The sequence below is a fragment of the Colobus angolensis genome, unplaced genomic scaffold, assembly GCF_000951035.1.
Source record: "Colobus angolensis palliatus isolate OR3802 unplaced genomic scaffold, Cang.pa_1.0 Scaffold284, whole genome shotgun sequence".
Taxonomy (NCBI): Eukaryota; Metazoa; Chordata; class Mammalia; order Primates; family Cercopithecidae; genus Colobus; species Colobus angolensis.
Genome location: NW_012116088.1, coordinates 3,310,110 through 3,326,728, shown reverse-complemented (window position 1 = coordinate 3,326,728; position 16,619 = coordinate 3,310,110). Strand labels below are relative to the sequence as shown.

Here is a 16,619-nt window from a genome sequence, read left to right as displayed (position 1 = left end):
TGTAGCCTAAACATAAAAATGAATCATTTTTCCTGTATCTTTGGGTCTTCATTCTGAAGTCTCCTGTGTCATGTAAAACTTTGCTTCAATAAATATGTTGTATTTTTCTCTTGTTAATTTGTCTTTGGTTATAGGAGTGACCCTTATGATAGGTAACAAAAGGAATCACACTTTTGTATCCCTATGCCCTCACATAATTCTGACAAACACGACTAGAATTTGCGGTCCACTAACCTATATATCCAAGGCTTTCAAATAGATAATAGAGACAGCAAGACATGCACAAACCCCAGTGGTGTCCAGTTCTAAGTCCATTCTCTTCTCACTTCTTCCCATTTTCTGAAGTTCTCTTCCTTTCTTCTTAAGTCTAAGGATGATAATTATCTTTACCTAGAAAGATTCTTCAGTTGTTTGTACCTGTTACTAACCTAAGCTTGCTTAAACCACTCGCCCCATTTAAGGGTCAGCTGCACTTTTCTTACATTTGCAATTTCTCTGGAACACAATAAGATTTCAAAGCCTGAACAACACAAGGAATATGCACATCAAAGGGGCCAAGACACCAACCCTACTAAACCAGGCTGTAAAGTAATGAGACCTGGGTTAGTAATGTTGGATCTTCAGTCTTGCTTACTTTGATGTCCTTTTTGAAATCTAAAATGTTAATATGGAAAAACCTGTGAAAAAGGCAAGATTACTATACAGCTAACTCCATATTCCAACATCATGAAGACTCTATGTGTGCATTCCTCTGTTAAGAATTCCTTGCTGATCTCACTACAGGGTATATCCTCAAATGAAAACAAATCCTTCCGCCAAAAGGACACCTTCACTCATGTTCATTGCAGTACTACTCACAATAGCAACGACGTGGAATCAAGCCCATCAGTGGTGGACTGGATAAAGAAAATGTGGTACACGCTCACCATAGAATACTACACAGTCATGAAAAAGAACAAAATCGTGTTCTCTGTAGCAACATGGATGCAGCTGGAGTCCGTTATCCTAAGTGACTTAACACAAAAACAGAAAACCAAATACTGCATATTCTCATTTATAAGAGAGAGCTAAACATTAGGTACATATGGGCACAAAGATGGGAACAATGACACTGGGCACTCCAAAAGCAGGAGGGAAGGTTGAAAAACTACCTATCAGGTAGTAAGTTCACTACTTGAGTGACAGTATCAATAGAAGCCCAAACCTCAGCATCACGTAACATGCCCGTGTAACAAACCTGCACATGTACCTCCTGAATCTAAAATAAAAATTGTAAAAAGGATGCTTTGCTACAAATCAAAGCGTAAGTTACAGACTACTTCATTGCCTTTCCAAGCCATCAACGCTCACCAGACCAAAAGGAGTGAAAGATTCCACAATTATCTATGCAAGTAGATTTGGGTTATCCCTCAAAGAAGTACCACTGCTAGATCCACACAGGGTCAGAAGATATTTGCTTCTATTATTAAGCAAGAATGGTAAGAAAAACTTCAGAGAAATCCTAAAGACTGGGAAACATTTTACAGTATATTTTTTAGTATTTAAAACAGTTAAAAATGTTTTCAACATTTTCAAATTATTTACATTTGGTTCATTTACCACTCATTGTAAATGAGCTTACACTGGAGATAAAATACATGGGTGGAGTGGAACAAACATAGATTTACAAGCTAAGAAGTCTAGGTATGGATTTTGACTGTCACTATGTATGCATCCTTGGGTAAGTTATTTAAAAACACTGGGTTTCAGTTTTACCTGCAAAACAATATCCATCTTATATACTGTTGTGAGAATTTGAGTTAATATGTCTAATGCATGACTATTTAATAATCTGTAGATATTATGATAATATATTAGCAAGCATGCACAGGTTGCAACACAAACGACATTTCTCTTACTTTACATCCACAAACATTTACTGAGCTTCCTCCTAAGTATCAAGCATTCTGCTTGGTGCTGGGGACACAAAAATGAGAATAACACAATCTCTGCCCTTAGAGGTAATCCTTAAAATTGCTTTAAGTATATTAATAAAACTATCCTGCCTTAGGAAATCACATTCTTCCAAAGCAAGTATTTTTCACTGTATGACAAGGTAGATGGTGGGGGTGACCTGTGTGGACCTAGAAAGGACTATTAGCATTGGGCATGCTATGAAATGGGAGCATTACACTTATTGTGAGGACTCTTGAACTCACTGTCTTTTCCTTTTTTGCAGTGACTTTCCTCTCTGGGCTTTCAGCAACATTTCTTTTTCAGGTGCTAATCCTCAAAATTTATCCCTTTCCCTTTAATGTGAAAATATCTTTCCATCGCTGTAACCCACCCCAAAGGAGCTTGCATTTCTGAATGCTAATCAAGAATCCCCAAAGTCATTTTTCTTCTAGTGGAGAGTCTGGGGCTGGAGAGGCAGCCCTCCCCTTATTCATGTATGCAAATGAGGCTTCTTCTCTGCTGCAAGGATGCAATGGCTTTGCTGGGCTGTGTGCTGTAGGTGGCAGAACTAACTCAGATAAGAGCCTGTCTTCTTTGGCAGTAAGCCAGCGCATCTTGGCAACAGCAAAGGCCTGGGGCATTATGAAATGAAATCAGGAAGCAGGTTTGGGGAGTGGGTTCCCTTAGTCGCTAGTCAAATCCTTTGGGAGCTGCCGTTCCTACTCTCTTTGAGGTCTGAGACCCTCATGAGAATCTGGTGAAGGCTATGCAGCCTGTCTTTCAAATTGTGTACAAAATTTCTGGTGGTTGTTGAATCCTCTATAGCCCCTTCCATCGACTCTAGGAAGAGTCTCCTGCTTGTAATAAGTATGAGCCAGGTTACAAGATATATGCCTTTTCCTCATTACTCCACATAAACACACACAAAACACCAGTCAAATGCAGATTGTAGAACTGAGCATAATAACACATGGTCCTTTGATGTTGAAAAAATTAATCTGCACAGCCAGGACAGCTACAAAGTGCCCACTGGATTTTTCCCTTTGCCTAAAAAGAGAGGCCACAGACAACATGTTTGTGACATCTGCAGCAGCCTGCATGCAGGCTTGCACTTTTGTTTGGTTTCTTCCTGGGGTAGTACCTGAGTGAAGAATATCATGAGGAATCCCAGGACACTGTGGAAAGGGAAGGGATCAGCAAGGCCCAAGATCACTCTTTGAATATAAAACCCATAAACATGGGGTCCCTGTCAAGTCCAGATAAGATCCCTAAGATAAGCCATTGTTCATCCTGGCAAAGTTCCAAGGACATCTTTTTGCAGATTTAGTGAATGTTTTAGGCTGAGCTTGTTCCCCTATGCTTCTGACCTCTTTTTTCCTGAGATTCTGGCCCCAACACTGACCCTTTGGTATGAAATTTTGTAATCACAACAGGAACTTGATGAATGAGTGGATGGATGGATTGATAATAGATAGCTTGGCCAGATTTATAGCAAGGAGTCATTTGTTAATGGCAGACAAATCAGGCATGGTCCTGTGTACTCTGAAGTGATGAATTTGTTCATTTGATAAATAAATGATTGTCTCCTGCATGCAAAATGCTTTGCACAATGCATATGTATGTCCTGGTCAGGCAGGAAGCTCTTAGCTCAGTCCCAGGATTCCTGCCTTTTCATATTAACAGAGGGCCTAACAAATGTAGACAGTGCAGTGTTTTGCTCTTGTTTTGCTTTTCATTTGACAGCTCTGCTCTCCTGGAGAAATTCGATTCTTTTCACTACACACTCATACCCATTCTTCTGGGGCATCTCATTGCCTGAATCTCAGGAACAGGTGGTGCTTGTCAGATTTGGCTGTGAACTACAAAGCAGTATTTTATTATCTCCCAACGTAGGCTCTGTCTACCATCAACATTTTAATTCCATCTTTTTTGTGTGACATCCTATGGCCTTGAACCTTCTACTCTTTGTATGTAGGTCTCTGCAGAGTTGCTAGGTGAACGCGTTGCTCGGACCTTTGCTTGTGTTGTTTTTCTTGCTTAAAAGGCCTTCTCTCCTCTTTCCCAGTCGTCTTAACTAGGATTTGGCAAACTATGACCTGTGGACTAAATATCCATGCTTACTTACTGTCTATAGCTGCTTTTGTGCTACAGCAAAGCTCAGTAACTGGACAGCCTACACGTTAAAAAATACTCACTATCTTGTCCTTCACAGAAAGTTTGTTGACGCTTGAACTAAATCAGTACTATTCCAAGGAGGTGGCTGCAAATGACTTGTTACATCTCAATAATAGGATAAAGAGCTTGAGGCCAAGCATGTTCAATTCACTGCTTCCTTTATTGAGAAAGTTTTGCATTAAAAAGGTATCAGATCAACTAAACTATATGCCCAGTGACATAGCTGAGTTATGTTCTAGAGACAGCTCCTTTACTTGTTGCGAACCACTCACCCACACTAAGTCACGCTATCTGAACCATTTAATGTCCTCCAAGGTCCAGCTCAAATCCCACCTCTGTCTCCAACCATCCTATCCTGCAAGGGACTCGTTTGCTTCTATAGCACTTATCATGAATCCTTGCACATCCCAGTGTTTATATTTGCATTAGAAATTTTCCTTTCTTGTGGCCTTGTTCACCTCTTATCTACGGCAAGCTAGGTTTTACTTTTCTTTTCATTTAACATGGCATTAGGTATACTCAAATATTTGTTGACTCATAACTTAATATCTACAGAATGCCTAGTCTATGTCTATCCCTGGAGTATGCACCTTATATTATTATATCATTAACCCTCACTCCCACCTTTTGGCTCACTTTTACAGGTGAGAAAACTCATACTCAAACCCATTAAATCATCCAGAACTAGTGATAAAGAATGTGGTTCCTACAGTGTATCCAAGGCAATACAGCTATTTGAAGGGCAGAGAAGAGGTTCAGTCAAGTTTCTCTGACTTCAACCCTGTACTATTAACTCCAAAGTGCTATGCTGTCTACTTCTCTGAATATCAGTGGCTTAAATGACTTCTAAGATACCAGGTTCAAAGCCTTTCACTGTTTTTGTGTTTCTCTTTGCAAGTGGTATTGATCCACAGAGCTAATACATGGCAAACTTGGGGATTTGAACCCAGATGAATCTGGTTCCAAAACCTACACAGAGAGGTAGGTGATGCAAAAGGGTGTAGGTTTTGGAAGCAGATTCTTCTGGGTTCAAATCCTCCGAGTCTGCCATTGTCTAGCTATGTGTTCTTTGCCAAGAATTTTAGCCTCTCTGAATCTCAGTTTCCTCATCTAGAAAATGGGGATAATACTACTTATCTCTGACAGTTTGAAACAAAGTAAGTAAGCCCTTAATACAAAAGCCTGGAACTAGGTCAGCACTCAAAAGATGAACACTGTTGTGATGAGAAGTGCTGTGGCCTTAAAGGCCAGCCCCACTGAGCCAGGAGCTCAATGTGTTATGGGACTGAGAAGCTTCTTTGGGAAGTAAGTCATGTGGTCTCTGCAAGTCTTAGGGTCACTAGATACAATGAATGCCCCAAAGAGTAGTAATCAGGCCAATGGTACGTGGCATTTTAGTAGCTAACGTCTCTGATAATAACCTATATTTAGAATTCAGTGATAAATACCAAATGTTCAATTCCACATGCCAGGTTTTTTCGCCCTCCCCTACCCGCCACCCCACCACCAGTAATTTACTCCTCTGGCTAAATCTGTACTAGAAAGACCTCAGATGATGGGGGTCGTGGGGGGAGATTAAGAAACAAACTCTTATCTAAGAGTGAAGGAGTCTCTCCTAATTAGGAAACACATAATGAAAAGATAATATATGGAATCTAAAAGAAAAAAAAAAAAAGCAAATAATCCCCACCAAGAAGCAGATAAGAATGAATAACAGGCATCCACATGACTAAACTCACTCTGCTCTAAAGAAGAAAAACAAGGGATAGAGGAAACACTTTCCCTTAGAAGCGATGCAATTCCAAAACATCAGATTATGATTCAGGTTTATTTCCTGATAGGATTAAAGATAGATTGGTTGTCAAATTCAAAACATCCTCCCTTTTATCTGAAGATTCAACCGGGGGATGTGTTGCCTTTTCTCAGTTTGTTTGCAAATCGATTACTCGTGAAAGTTATCGCATCCAACCCTGGAGACAGGGAGTCCCTCTGTTCTCAGGCAGAGGAGAGTGGCAGCAGCTGTCACTCCAGTCTTGAAGGGACCATCCTTCTTCCAGAGTGATCTTCCCTGATTTCACTTTTGAGGCTGTCAGGAAGGAGGCCATTGACTGCTTTTCTGACCCACCCAAGGGAGAAGTGCTTGGACTGTTTTCCTACCCGGGGGCAGCCCCGTCAGACTAGCCAAGTTCATGATTTCTGCTGCACCCGTTAGGCCCATGAAGAGACCATTCAAGGCCCCTTCTGTTCTTTTCTTTACCTCTGATGCTACAGCCATCATTTCTCTGCCATATCTTCCTGCATGGGCACCCCCTTCCACAATGCTCAGGTTATTTGCCTCTTTGCTCTTAGACCTGCCCCTTCCTTCCAGCTCTGCATGGCAGGAGACAAGCCCCTGCACATTATTTCCCAGCTGTCTTTGCCAACTGGCTTCAGGAGAGGTTTGGTCAGTTGGAGGTACCCGGGGAGATTAGATAGAAGCAGGTTGTGTTACTTTCTTAGGACTGCCATATCCTGGTGCCACAGACTGGGTGGCTTAAAACAACAGGAATGTATTCTGTCTATTCTGGAGGCTGGAAATCTGAAATCAAGGAGCAGGCAGGGCTGAGCTCCCTCTGAAGGTTCCCATGAACAATCCTGCCATGTCTTGTCCTAGCTGCTGGTGGCACCAGCAATCCTTGGGGCTCATTGGCTTGTAGCTGCATCACTCCAATCTCTGCCTCCATCTGCACATGGCCTTTCCCCTTGTGTCTCTGTTCTCTCCTCTTCTTATAAGGATGCCAGTAATTGGATTTAGGGTGCACTCTAAATCCAGAATGATTTCATGCTGAGATCCTTAACTGATAACATTGGCAAAGACTCTACTCCCAAATAAGGTCACATTCTAAGTTTCCAGGGGAATATGAATTTTGAGGGAGCCTGTTCAACCTACTCTATGGTTAAGGAAATAAGGAGGGGTATTTCTTGCTTTCTCTGTAGTTCAGGTAGCCTTTTCAGCAGCTGTCATCAGGTACATCCATTACAATTCCAGCTGACACCATGTGACCCTACACCTTCTGCCTTTGTTCTTCTAGCCCCAGGAGTGGCAATTGCTAATCTTAGTGCTTCTTCATCTTCCTCTGATTGTCTATCTCCAACATCTTTAAAAGCATATGCTATATTAAATTTCCTCTACTAAGTTATCAGGTGTGGGTTTTGTTTTCTCGAGTGGACTCTGATTGACATACATGATTTATAAGAAATTAGACAATATATGCAAGATGAAGGACTTTGGGTGTCTGGGAGTCTCATGTGTTGTGGCTAGGCAAGCAAATTCAGCTTGGGTTCAAACTCCAGCTACTTAATAAGGGGATGACCTTGGGCAAGCGACTTAATCTCTTGGCGTTTCAGTCTCCCCATCAGCAAAGTTAGGATAACCTTAGTACCTAACTAGTGGGGTAACTAGGAGAAAGAAGCAAATTTATTTGAGGTATTTATCTAGGTTTCTGGCTTATGGAAAGTGCTCTATACATGTTTATTATGATTGGACTGTTACCAAGAGTAGGGCAGAGGGCTCACAGAAGACACTTTGAAACTTGGCATAACATATCTGTTAAAATTTTATAGATGTTCCCTGCCATGTGTGTGCATGTTTACATGTATGTACAATTGGCCCTTCTTATCTGGGGGTTCCACATCTATGATTTCAACCAATCACAGGTCAAAAATATTTTAAAAATAATGGATGGTTGTATCAATACTGAATATGTAAGACTCTTTTCTTGTCATTAGTTCCTAAGCAATGCAGTATAACAACTACTTATTTAGCATTTACACTGTATTAGGCCTTGTAAGTTATCTAGAGATGATTTAAAATATATGAGCAGAAGTACAAAGGTTATGTGCAAATACACAATTTTATATGGGGGATTATGGTGTCTGTGGGTCCTGCAACCAAACCCCTATGGTTACTGAAGAACAACTCTATGTATCTCTGTATATATAGAGAGAAACGTAAATATATATACACACACACCTGAAAATTAGATTTTAATGATACAATGGATGTCTAAAAAATATTGGTCACTCTGTCTAAGGTATATATAACTTGTTCTGACCATTGGGCTATTGCCTCAAATATCCTATTTGTGGGTTCTAGCAGCATCTCTAAATTCTAGGGCACAGTAGCTAGATGTTTACAAAAGAAAGAGGAATCATCTGCCTGGAAATACATCACAATCATTAACAAACATCTACGGAGTGCTGTCTGTCACCTAGAGAGGTACAAGCAAATTTCTGGTAAGTTTTAAAGATTCTTATTGGTGAATTATTGTCCTTCAGTTGAGCCAAGGCACTAAAAATGAAGGCCAGTGGCTCAGAATTACTCTAAATGGCCTCAGACATTGACTGTTGTCTGTCACTATTAGTCAGGATTCTTTAGAGAAACAGAACCAATAGGGTATGTATATGTATGTATGCATTTATGTACATATGTATTTTAAGGAATTGGCTCATGTGATTTTACGGGTTACCAGGTCCCAAAATCCATAGAGTTTCCACAGGCTGGAAACTCTCAATAGTACCAAACTCTATATATACTGTTTTTAAAAACTTATATATAGATACCTATAATAAAGTTTAAGGTACAACAGCAAAAATAGCAAGAATTTCTTTATCTTCCTTCACAGGTAGAAGATTCGTTCTTACTGTAGATCTTAGTCACTTCAGGACTCTTTTTCTTTACTAAGTTGAGAACTTTTACCTCTCACCTGAAAGAAACACTTTATGGCTTCTCTCTGACATATCTGAATGGCCAGCCATCACTACTCTTACATTTTGGGACCATTATTAATTAAAGTAAAGGTTACTTGAACACATGAACTGCCATACTGCGACAGTCAATCTGATAACCAAGCAGGCTACTCAGGGACTAATGGGTGGGTAGGGTAGATAGTGTGTATCCATTGGACAGAGGGATGATTCATGTTCCAGACGGGAGACAGGACAGTGTGGGGTTTCATCACGCTACTCAGAATGGCAATTTAAAACTTATGAATAGTTTATTTCTAGAATTTTCTCTTTAATATTTTCTGACCGTGGTTGACCATAGGTAACTGAAACTGCAGGAAACAAAACCGTAGGTAAGAGAGGCCTACAGCAACTAATACTACAGCCTAGCTAAGTTGACACTTAAAATTAACTATTAGGGTGTCCCCCACTAGACTCTAAACAACTAGAGGGCTGGGCTGTATCTTGTGAGTTTATTTTATTTCTCTTTCAAGTTACCAAGCAGTAGATCTGATGTTTGTGGAAGGAATGAATGCTTGGAAATAGGGATGCGGTAGGATGGAAAACAAACGGACCAGATTTTGCTTTATCCATTTCATAACTGTAGTAACCTGGGGCACATTATTCAAGCATGTATCACATAGTATTTATCAGGCACCCTCTATATGCTCAGGAAGGAGAGTGGCACTCGAGATGCAGTGGTGAACACAGAAGTTGCAGCTCCCTCCCCTGAGGCTCCCTGTTGGAGGGAGAGACAGGTGATAAACAAGGATTCCAAACTGGATGCATGTAATAAAGAAGGGCAAAACGTGTCAGGAAGGGCTGCCCGAGGAATCGATATTTAAGTTGAGACATACAAAGATGAATTAGGAGTCAGCCAGGTGAAAGAGAAGATTCCTAAGACAGAGGTAGGGAGGGTATCTCAGGCAGAGGAAATATGCGTGTAAATGCAAGAGAACATGGCATTGGAAACCACCACATCATGGAAAGAGAGTATGAGGGAGGGGCTGAGAGCCTGAGCTGCAGTGGACGGCAGGCAGGGGTCCAGTTAAATCAAAGCCTCACTTGCTGCCCCATAGAGGAGCCGAGAGGCACAGATGATGTAGGCAAAAACATTCTGTGTGTGATAAACCCTCTGCAAATGCCATTAGGGTTTACATTAAACTGAAATGTGTCAAACGCAATATTGCTCTTTCATCCATGTTTCCAGAACATGAGAAAAGCATCAGCATTTTGATGTGTTTGGTGAAACAAAGCACCAAATATTCCAAAAGGCAAACAATGGCTGCTTGGAGACTGACCACCAGCATAGGAACCCTTTGCAATCATCCATCCTTGCCTCACTGGAAATATGCAGCTTTTAGAGCACATTGGTTATTCTTCCCAGGGACCTAAAAGACTAGGTACTCACTGTAAGGTAACATTTAAACACTAACATTTATAAATGCAGCTTTATAATTACAACACTGCAAATAAGGGAATTTGGATATGTTCCTTGAGAGCTGTCAGTGACAGTTTCCAAGGAACATGACTATCTTGTTCATGCAGTTATAATCCCTTCTGAACACTAACTGAGTGATTACTGCTGCCTCCTGCCCTGGGATAAGTACCCACAAGACTGGAAAGACAGCTTTGTGCTGGGGTTTGGGGCCGTGTCCCTAAGGCTGCTGTTTGGGAGGATTTCGGGGCTGCTGATCAGTGTGGGGATGTGGTCTTCTCTCTCGGTTCTGGGCACGCAAAGCGTGGCTGCATTTAGAACAGCTGTCTTCTTGGCTGCCTTCTTGGGAGCTTCTACCAGGCAACAGCTCTCCAGCTCTGCTCTGACACAAAGGAAAGGAACGATTTCTCAATAACGCAGCAATCAGCTGCTCAATTGCTCCCTGGCCATTTCATCACCGTGCGCTTGTATCTGCAGCCATCTCCTCTCCCAGGATTAGAAGGGAGTTTGGTGAAAAGTAAGATTCATGTTGATGATGCCAGCACTGTATGAAAATGGAGTTGGCAGAGGTTGTAGTTCATTCATTCATTCATTCACTAATTCATTCATTCAACGCCTATTTACTGAATGTGTACTATGTGATCTGTATTTGTTCTAGGTGCTGGCGGTGCTGTGAGCAGGAAAAAAGAAAATCGCTGCTCTTGAGGGAACTGCATTTTAATGAAGGAGACAGATAATAAATAAATTAAATAAACAAAAGATACACTATGTCAGCTAGTGATAAGTACCAAAGAGAAAAAGGAACGTAGGGAAGAGAGATATGAAATGTTGGAGTTGGGAGGCTTGAAAATGTGGATACCTGGGAGAATAGTGGCTGTGCAGACATATCCACATTCTAATGGTTCGAAAGTGTGACTACAGCAGGTTCCATGGCATAGGGAATTACAGCTGCTAATCAACTGCCCTTGAGATGCAGAGATGAGCCTGAATTATCCAGGTGGACCCAATATAATGACAAGGGTACTGTTATTGTTAATTTTTGGTGTCAACTTGACTGGATTAAGGGATACCTAAAAACCTGGGAAAGTGGTATTTCTGTTATGTCCATGAGGATGTTTCCAGAGGAGAATGGTATGTGAGTTAGTGGACTCAGTGGGGAAGATCTGCTCTCAATGTAAGCAGACACCACACAATCAGCTGGGGGCCCAGATAGAACAGAAAGGCAGAGAAAAGGTGAATTCTCTCTCGCTTTTCTGGAGTTGGGACACCCTTCTTCTCCTGCCTTTGGACATCAGAACTCCAGGTTCTCTGACCTTTGGATTCTAGCACTAGGCAGTACTCCCCCAACCCCCACCCCTCAGGTTGTCAGATCGTCAGCCTGGGAGTGAGAATTACCCCCTTGGCTTCCCTGGCTCTGAAGCTTTGAGACTTGTCATGAGCCACATTACCAGCTTCCTTAGGGCTGCAAATTGCAGATATCTACTGCAGAACTCCTCAGCCTCCGTCATCACACGAGCCAAGGCACCTAATGAATTCTCTCTCATCTATCTGTCTATCATCTATCATCTATATATCCATCCAACCTATTGGTGAACCCTGACTAACATGGGTATTTATCAGTGAAAGAAAGATTCAGAAGGTGGAATTAGAAAGATGGCAGCACGAGAAGGACTTGGTCTGACACTGTGTCTTTGAAAATAAAAGGCTGCTAGGGGCCAAGGAATGAGTACGCCTCTAGAAGCTGGGGAAGGCAAGAAAACAGATTCTCCCTGAGAGCCTCCAGAGAGGAAGGTAATCCTGCCAACACCTTGACTTTACTGCAGTGATATCTGTATCAGACTTCTGATCTACCGCAAGATCATCAATTGTGTTGTTCCCAGCCACTAAGTTTGTAGTAATGTGTCTTAACAGCAATAGAAAACCAATATAAGCATCCAAAAGGCAACTTCTAAGTGAAGAACTCTGATCTAGTTGCCATATTTAGCAAATAAAACTACAAGCTGTCCAGTTAAATCTGAATTTCAGATAATAAATAATAATTTATTAAAGTAATACATTATTAATAACTTATTTATTATTTATCTGTTCTCAAATGTAACTGGGCATCTTGTATTTTATCTGGCAACCCAAATCTCAGAGAAAGTTAGACAGTGAGATATTTGGGGAACACATTCCAGGCAGAAGGACAGCGTTTCTGCTGGGGCAGAATTCTCAGGAGCAGAGGGAAGAACAAGAGCAAAGACCTGAGTTCTTTGAGAAACTTCTAGGAGGGAAGTGCAGCTGGAGTGAAGAGATGAGGGAAATAGCAGGAGAAGATGAGTTCAGAGAGATTGTAAGGAACTATTAGGTTAGTACAAAACTAATTGCAGTTTTTACAATGCGATGCCACCTTACTCCCAAGAATGGCCATAAACAAACAATAAATAAATAAAAAAAAAATAGATGTTGGTGTGGATGTGGTGAAAAGGGAACACTTTTACGCTGCTGGTGGGAATGTAAACTAGTGCAACCACTATGGAAGACAGTATGGAAATTCCTTAAACTAAAAGTAGAACCACCATGTGATCCAGCAGTCCCGTCTACCCAGAGGAAAATAAGTCATTATATTAAAAAGACGCACACGCATATTTAGAGCAGCACAATTTGCAATTGCACAAATGTGGAACCAGCCCAAATGCTATTAATCAAAGAGTGGATAAAGAAACTGTGGTATACAGTCAAACTCATAAAAGCAGAAATGGCGACTATGTTTAATAATACTGCATTGTATACTTTAAATTTATAAGAGAGGGTAGATCTTAAGTCTTCTTACCTCACACACACAAAATGATTAACTATGTGAGGTAATGAATATGTTAATTATCTTTATTTCGGTAATCATTTCACTATAACTATATCAAACAATCAAGTTGTGTACTTAAACATATCCAATTTTAATTTGTCATGTATACTTGAATCAAGCTGGGGGAAAAAATGAAAAAAAAAAAAAAAAGAAACTGTGGAATACTACTTAGCCATAGAAAAGAATGAGTTAATGGCATTAGCAGCAACCTGGATGGGACTGGAGACTATTATTCTAAGTTAAGTAACTTGGGAATGGAAAACCCAATATTGTATGTTCTCAATCATAAGTGGGAGCTAAGCTATGAGGATGCTAAGGCATAAGAACGACACAATGGACTCAGGGCGAAAAGGAGGGAAGAGGGTGAGAGGTAAAAGACTACACATTGGGTTCTGTGTATACTGCTTGGGTGTAGGTACACCAAAATCTCACAAATCACCACTAAAAATTTTACTCGTGTAACCAAACACCACCTGTTCTTCAAAAAACCTACGGAAATGAAAAAATATTTTAAAGTAATTGTGGTTTTTATCATTAAAAGCAATGGCAAAAACTGCAATTTTTTTTGCACCAACCTAATGGATTACAAACGTCATAATGGGGATGTTGGCCTTTGGTCTGAGCGAGTTGGCTGACACTGAAGGATTTTGAGCAGAGGTGGACCAGTGTTTGGGGCCTTCTGAGAATGGAGAGAGGCTGACGGTAAGCAACTTGAGGGCAGGGCCTTCAGCCAGCCTTGCTGAAGAGGCACACACAAACTGTGAGGGCAGCAGGCCTTCAAACTGGTAGACTTGTGCAGTGCCCCCTGCCACTAGAACCAGTAAGGTATAGAGAGGTGCCTGGTGGGAGAGCAGAAGATGTTAAGAGGAAAAAAGTGATTCATGAGAAGAAACCTGGTCTGTGAGCCAATGCGCAAGGGACATGGGCAAAGAACAGATGTATAGGGGCCTCACGAGGCAGAAGACATTACGTTCAAAGCCCAATTTCATCACTCTGGAACTCAGGAAGAGAGAAGTGTGTCATGACACCTGTCTACTCAGTTAGTTCAGAGCACCAGAGTCTACACCAAGATCCCGAGAAGCCACACACATTTCAATCTTCAAACGCACCTGGGTTTTCTTGGAACAGTTGCCAGAGGAGAAAAAATGATGACTATAAAACTCTTTTAGAAGGTTAATAAATCACTCACTACCTCTAATCATTACCAGTACTTGGTGTTTACTTACCATTAACTATACAGATGAGGAAAGGGAAACCAGAAGGAATGAGTGACGGGCCCAAGGATGCAGCTTTTAGGGACTCATTACATTTGTCCTCCTTGGACTTGGCCCCCAGACCGAATCAATTACCCCCAATTTTTATGCCCATGCTTGGGAATGTATCTCTATCATCCTATGGTATAATGAGCTGAATATGTGTCTGCCTTCCTAATGAGCCTGGGATGCTAGTAGGCAAGCAGAGAAACAAATTAATGTTGAATGAAAGAATGCGGCAAACCACTGACAGGCCAGGTTGCAGGTGCAGCAGGGCCCATGTCCCTTCATCCTCAGTAGAAATGGGTCAGAACTGAGGACCCTGCCTTCTGCCATCACTTCTCCAGTGTCATTTCAATGTGCCTCACTTCTAATTTCACTGTGTGTTTTCCCACAGAGAGTATTCAAAGCTTTGAGAGGGATCAGGGATGGAAGCTTGTTTTTGATTTTTCTTCCACCTATCTGCATTTAATCACATAGGGAGCTTCTCTCTTCCTTGTCTTCTTCCTTGTGTTCCATCTCATTGTTTCCCTTTCATTTTTCCATGCTTTGAGAGCATCCTTGTCCCCTGGGTCCTTTATAGAAGATCTGTATATATGGTGTTTGAAAATCGGTTTCTGTTCTAGCCAATAAATTGATGCAATAGACTGCGGCTTCAGCCTCCACTTTTTTTGGTTTCTGTGTGTGTATGTGTAAAGTTTCATGGTTGACATCTGTCTGATCCTGTCCATTCTGGCATTGAGTCCCTAGATGTGAGAATGAATGTGTTCTTCACGCCCTTTATGAGCACTGAGAAGCTTGGGGTGAGCAGATTCATCGGAAATGGCTGGTCTAAATGGCAGAAATAGCCCAGGTGCCTTCCAGTAAGAAAGGCAAGAAAACACAACCACAAGTTCACTCTGGGCTACTACATTTGATGGAGTCTCAGTTTCCCAAATTATTTATAAACCGGCAAGCAGATATCATAAGACTCCCAATATCATAGAATTTTGAAAGCTAGCATACTCCTGGACATTTTTACAGCAGGGACAGCCAAAGTTCATTGGGTTAAGAGGCTCTGCCTGACCTCACACTGCTGCCTTGGTGTCAGCCTTGAAATTGTGGCTGTTCTCCTTGTTCAAGGTCTTGCCCTTTTCACCGTGCCATGACACATGGTAACACTTTCCCCTTTTCAAATAGGACATTTGCTTTCAGTTGGGTCTAGTCTCAAACTTCCTTGCTAGCTCTTGGAAAATTCTTGAAACCCATAACTCTCCTATGACATTCAGGACTTTCTGTTTTCCAATGCTGTTATGTATGGGCAAATACCAGTTTGCCCAGCAGCAGAAAGTAAGCTGCCCAAGGGCACACTGAAAGCAAAGTCTGTTACTATGTCCCTCATGATCTGAGGCAGAACCTAGTACCTTAAGTCCTGAAAAAGGACCTAGTTTATTTCTGATTCAAAACACATATTCATTTGGTCTGAAAATATCAAATAAGGGTTAACATATACCTCCTTTCTTCTGGAATCTTTTGCATGATACAGGCTTTCTTTGTACAGAACCTTCCCAAATGACAGTTTCCCATCTATCCTCACAGAGACTGTCCTGAAGTTTGTTCTTTCTTAAATTGATTCACCTGAGTCAGCACACGGACTCCTAAAACGCCATCTGCTATTTTAGGGGCTAGCACACAACTAGTTACTCTGTTAGTCCATCTAGACAGCACCGTAGCTCTATGACTTGGGTATTTTTATCCTCATTTTGCAGATGAGCAACCTAAGGATTACAGAGATTTAAGTGACTCACCATTAGTGAATGATCTCATTTTGTCCTCCCAAAAAGGTTATAGATTAGGACTTAGGATCCTTAGTTTCAGAGACCATCCTTGGCGTTTTCTAGAGGGGTTAAGTGCTTTGCCCCAGACCTATAGCTAGAAAGTAGTGGAACCAGGTTTCAGTGTAACTTCTTTTGACCCATACCCAGGAAGGTGCTCAGCAAACAGCAGGTACTCCATGAACACCTGTGGAACAAATGGATGATTCTGCAGCCCATGTTCTTCCCACTATGCTCTACTATTACAAAGCTGGTATCCCTCCGTCTGGCACACAGTTCTGACAGAAAGGCTGATGAAAAAGCATGTTGCCAAGTCCTCTTTTCTCAGGCCACTTTGGGCTGTCCCAGTTCCTCTGGCACTTCCCTGTCACCCTTGCTCCCAGCAGTATCTTTCAGAA

General features: G+C 41.4%; 1 protein-coding gene across 5 annotated transcripts in view; it reads right to left on the bottom strand.

Moving 5' to 3' along the window:
• Positions 1–16,619, bottom strand: part of LDB2 (LIM domain binding 2) — a 392,824-nt gene that overhangs the window by 12,631 nt on the left and 363,574 nt on the right. The gene's annotated exons all lie outside the window — the stretch shown is intronic.